Genomic DNA, 6000 nt, shown 5'->3' with positions numbered 1-6000 from the left:
CGCAGGCAAAGAATAATCAATAAGTGAATTAGTGAATCAGAGTTGTGATTGCTGGTATTAACAAATAAACAGGGTTCTGTGATAGAGACACAATGGAGAACCAATTTTGGAATGAGTGGTCATGGAAGAACTTTCTGGGGAGGGGAGGTGGAGCTGAGGTCAGAATGAAGAGTACAGGTAAGGCACCCCGCGATGTGGGGAGTAAGAGCCACCCCCTTGCCCCCACCCCCGGCTCTTACGTTCCACATGGCAGGGGGGTGAGTCATCCCCCGCGATGTGGGGAGTAAGAGCCACCCCCTTGCCCCCCATGGCTCTCATGAACCACATGGCAGGGGGGTGAGGCACTCCCCGCGATGTGGGGAGTAAGAGCCACCCCCTCGCCGCCCCTGGCTCTCACGACCCAGATGGCAGGGGGATGAGGCCCCCCGGCGATGTGGGGAGTAAGAGCCACGCCCTCGCCGCCCCTGGTTTTTACCATCCACGGTGGACCCACAGCCTGTTTGCGATATTGTGAGTAATATCATCTCCCCCTCTGGAAATTATGAAGTATTTCACAGACGGGTGTACACCCATCTGCATTGGGAGTAATATCATCCTCTTTCTCCCTGAATATGAAGAACAGTATCACAGGGGTGTTTCTACTCCCTGCGATATTGGGTGTCATATCCTCTCCCACGCGGAAATTAGAAACAATATCAGTGGGAGCGTGTCCACCTTCTGTGATATTTAAAGTAATATCATCCGCTTCCCTCCAGGATCAGGGGAACAATATCCCTGGGGGTCGTACACTTTCTGCGATATATGAAGTAAGATCACCCTCTCCGCCTTGGAATATTATTAAGGACCATCTCACACAGGGTTCTACACTTCCTGCGATATTGGGAGTAATATCAACCTCTTGGCCTCTGAATATTAGGAAGAATATCACAGGGTGGGTGTACACCTCCTGCTCTATTATGGGGAGTAATATCTATCTATTATGGGGAGTAATATCATCCTCTCCCTTTGAAGATATTAACAATATCACAGGGTGAGTGAACACAGCCTGCGATGCTGGAATTATCCTCTCTCCCTCGGGATACTAGGAACAATATCACAGAAGAGGTATACACTCCCTGTGATATTAGGAGTAATATCATACGCTTCTTCCATGAATATTAGGAGCAGTATCACTGGGTGGCTGTACATTCATTGCTATGTTGGGAGTCATGTCATACTCTACCCCCTGGATATTAGGATCGGTGTCACAGGGTGAGTGTACATCTACTGCGATATGAAAACTAATATCATGCCCTCCATCCCTGGATATTAGGAACAATATCACAGGTAGGTGTACACCCCCTGCGGTATTAGCAATAATAATATTATGAATTATTAAACATTGGTCTTATTAATAATTATCAATGGTAATATTAATTAACAGTATAACGTTATTAATCATTAATGATTATTTTCAAGATATGATTATGCAAGATTAAAATTAAATATTAATATTAATGTCACTTTTAATATTAGTTATTAATCTTAATAGTAATTATTGTTTTATTACCAACATCAATTATGATTGATTGAAGTAACATTAGTGATATCATTATTTTATTATTAATAGTGATATTGCTATTAATTATTAATAGTAACCGTTAATATTTTTCATCCGTACTGTTTTACTGTCTCTACTGTAATTATTAATATCGATGATTACTATTAATTGTTATTATATTTATTAATATTAATAATTACTATAACTGTTCCCGATATCCGTGGGGGAGAGGATAGTACTCCCAATATCGCAGAAAGTGTACACCCCTCTACGCTGTTACTCCTAATAGTCAGGGGGTAGAGGATGACATTATTGAAAATAGCGCAGTGGGTGTACATCCCTTCGGTCATCTTGTTCCTAATATCCTGGGTGGGAGCGGATGATGGGACTCCCAATATCGCAGGGGGCGGAGACCTCCCCCGTGATACCGTCCCTAACATCCAAAGGTGGAGAGGATGATATTTCTTCCAATTTCGCCGGGGGTGCACACCACCCTTGTGATATTGATCCTAATCTCCAGGCGGCGAGAGGATGATATTAGTCTGAATACTGCAGGAGCTATACACTACCTAGGGCTATTGTTCCTAATATCCAGGGACAGAGAGGATGATATCACTCCCAATATAGCAGGGGGTGTACACCCCTTGTGTGACATTGCTCCTAAAGGGCAGCGAGGGAGAGGAAGATATTACAGCCAATATCGCAGGGGGTGTACACTCCCGTGTGACATTCTTCCTTATATCCTGGGAGGGAGAGGAAGATACTAGCGGCAATGTCGCAGGGGCTGTACACGCCCACTGTGATATTGTTCCGAATATCCCGAGGGGGAGAAAATGATGTCACTTCCAATATCGCAGGGGGTGTACATCCTCCTGTGATATTGTTTCTTTTATTCAGGGGGAGAGGATGATATTACTCCCAATATCGCAGGGGTTGTACACACCTCCTGCGATACAGGGAGTAAGAGCCAGCCCTCCTGGCTCTTAGGAGCCCCATCGCAGGGGGGTGAGGCCCCCCCAGCGGTACGAGGCGTAAGAGCCAGCCCCTATCCCCCCCTGGCTCTTAGGACCCCCATCGCAAGGGGGTGAGGCCCCCGCGATGCGGGGAGTCATATCACCCCCCTCTCCCCCCCCGGATATGACGATCCATATCGCAGTGGGGCGAGCGCCCCTCCCTTCTAAGGATGTCATCGTCAGATGGGAAGTATAAAGCCTTCGCCACCTGTGGCTCTCACCTGGCATTGTTTGCTTATTTTATGGACAGACATTGGCGTGTACCTGACTTCAGCTGTGGCAGCACCCCCCAGGAATGGTGTGGTGGCGTCAGTGATGTACGCTGTGGTCACCCCCATGCTGAACCTTTTCATCTACAGCCGGAGAAACAGGGACATTCAAAGCGCCCTGCGGAGGCTGCGCAGCAGAACAGTCGAATCTCATGATCTGTTCCATCCTTTTTCTTGTGTGGGTAAGAAAGGGCAACCACCTTACATACCTACATCTGCAAATCCTGCCCCTTAGTCACATTATTTTTGTGGCGTGATGGCTTTTATTCCTTCCCGCATTTCCTTTGTGAATATTGCTGTCTTCGTTATGCCTTTAACTGGAATGGGTGAGTATTCTGGGATCCTTTGTTTAGCAGAAAGCTCATGACTGAATCATCTATACCTAGGCGGCCTCTTTTAGTTTCTGAGCAATAACCCTGTCATCCAGGTGGAATCACAACCATCTTTTTATATACACGAAGTCCTCACTTCATTTTGGAATTCCCTGAAAATTGACTTTATGGAAACAATGTACAGCAGGTCCTCCAACACCATTGGTGCGTTCAAAGTTGTGTAGTTATAATGTTGGTGAGGAATAAGTGGTTTCACTTTACCTAATTTTGCCTCAAGGGGAAGTTTCCAAGAGACTTTCAAAGATGTTAAGTGAGGACATACTGTACATCAAATTCATATCCTCTTCCAGAGTTCATGTGGAATTTCTTTATAAACTGCTTCTAGAGAATCTATTTAGGCAGGCTTTGTGTAAGATCCATGTCACCGGTCCTCAATCTTGGCTTTGAGTCAAGTCACCTGGGGAGCTTACAAATGCTGAGGCCTAGGTCTCAATACCTGAGATTCTGATTTCCTTGCACCTGTGTGAGTATGTGGATTTTTTTTTTTTTAAAGTACAAGAGGTGGTTGCAATGACGAAGTTTTCAGAGGCATCAAGCTCCAATGAGTAAGAACAGAAGTTAATTGTAATATGATTCCTTCAAATATTATCTTCAAATGCATTGTCCATCAACACCATACAAATGTTTATTATGCTGTTGTTTCTTACCATTTAGCATTTTCTATTTTTTTTCTTTCTTTTTTTTTTTTTTTTCTTTTTGAGGCAGAGTTTCACTCTTGTTGCCCAGGCTGGAGTGCAATGGCACGATCTCGGCTCACTACAACCTCTGCCTCCCGTATTCAAACGATTCTCCTGTCTCAGCCTTCCAAGTAGCTGGGATTACAGTCATGTGCTACCATGCCCGGCTAATTTTTTCTTTTTTTCTTTTTTTTTTTTTTTTCTGGTACTTTTAGTACAGACAGTGGTTTTCCATATTGGTCAGGATGGTCTTGAACTCCCAGGTTCAGGTGATCCGCCCGCTTCCGCCTCCCAATATTCTGGGATTACAGGCGTGAGCGACCACACCCAGCCACCACTTAGAATTTTCATTTTACATTTGTTGAAATTATAGATTTATACACACTTTGATTGCTGCTTTGTTATACACTTGTGTATACGTAAGATGGGAAATAGAAAAGAATAAAATGGGTACAGTATCCCTCAAGTTTCACCTTCCAAGACATGTTAAAAATATTTGTTTTTTAGAAATTTGTTTCAATTGAGTAACTGTGGTATACACACACAATGAAGTATTATTCAGCCTAAAAAGGAAGAAAATCCTCTCCGCTGCAGACAAAATGGATGAGATTGCAGGTCTGTATATTAAGTAAAATAAGCCAGGCACAGAATGACAAATATTTCATATCCTCACTTCTATGTAGGAACAAAAAAGAAAATCTTGGCCAGGTGTGGTGGCTCAGGCCTGTAATCCCAGCACTTTGGGAGGCCGAGTCGCATGGATCACTTGAGGCCAGGAGTTTGAGACCTGCCTGGCCAACATGGTGAAACCCCGTCTCTACTGAAAACACAAACAATTAGCCGGGCATGGTGACGCGTGCCTGTAGTCTCAGCTACTCGGAGGGCTGAGGTCCAAGAAGCGCTTGAACTTGGGAGGCGGAGGTTGCAGTGAGCCCAGATTGTGCCTGTATACTCCAACCTGGGCAACAGAAAGAGACTCCATCACACACCTACACACAAAAGGAATCTCAGGAAGGTGGAAAGTATAAAGGTGGTTAGCAGACGCTAGGAAGAAAAGGGGTGGGATGGGGAATGAAGAGAAGTGGATAATTGGGTCCCAAAATACAGAAAGATGGAACAAGTGAGTTCTAGTGTTTGAAAGCACAGTATGAAAATTTTAGTTCACAAGAATTTCTTGCATATTTCCAGATGCTTTGGTAAGAAGCTTCCTAACTGTCTAATTATGCTCGTTTTTAAGCTATTATCTTTCTGCTCTCGAAATCATGCTGGATTTTTTGTTTTGACACAGAGTTTCGCTCTTGTTTCCCAGGCTGGAGTGTAATGGTGCAATCTTGGCTCACCACAACCTCTGCCTCCTGGGTTCAAGCGATTCTCCTGCCTCCATCTCCTGAGCAGCTGGGATTACAGGCATGCCCCAGCATGCCCAGCTAATGTTGTATTTGTAGTAGAGACAGCAGTTTCTTCCTGTCTGTCAGGCTGGTCTTGAACTTCTGACCTCAGGTGATCCAAACACCTCGGCCTCCCAAAGGGCTGGGATGACAGGTGTGAGCAACCGTGCCTGGCCCATGCTGTATCCTTATCTGTTGTCTGTTGTTGTTTGTTTGTTTTTGAGCCCAGAAATAACTTCTCCCCTATATGTTCAAATGATTTTTAACATGAGTGCTAAGAAAGTCCATTGGTGGAAGAGCAGCCTTTTCAAGAAATGGTGTTGGAGAAACTTGATTTCCACATGCAGAAGAATGAAGGTGGACTCTATGTCACACCAGGTGCAAAAATTAACGCAAACTGGATCAAAGACCTCACCCCAAGTGCTGAAAGTATAATATGCCTCAAAGAAAACATTGGCCACACTTTCATGACATCAGATTGGGCAATGCTTTCTGGGATACGACACCAAAAGCATAGGCAACAAAAGAAAATTAGATTCCTTGGATGACATCTAAATGACAGACACTTTTGTGCATCAGCAAACACTGTGAACTGAGTGAAAAGATAACCCATGGATTAGGAAAAAGATTTGCAAATCATATCTCTGAAAAGAGGCTGATATGCATCATATACAAAGAACAGCTAGAACTGAACAACAAGAAACCCAAAGCACCCCATTAA

The sequence above is a fragment of the Pan troglodytes genome, chromosome 15, assembly GCF_028858775.2.
Source record: "Pan troglodytes isolate AG18354 chromosome 15, NHGRI_mPanTro3-v2.0_pri, whole genome shotgun sequence".
NCBI classification, from domain to species: domain Eukaryota; kingdom Metazoa; phylum Chordata; class Mammalia; order Primates; family Hominidae; genus Pan; species Pan troglodytes.
This window is presented reverse-complemented; position numbering follows the sequence as displayed.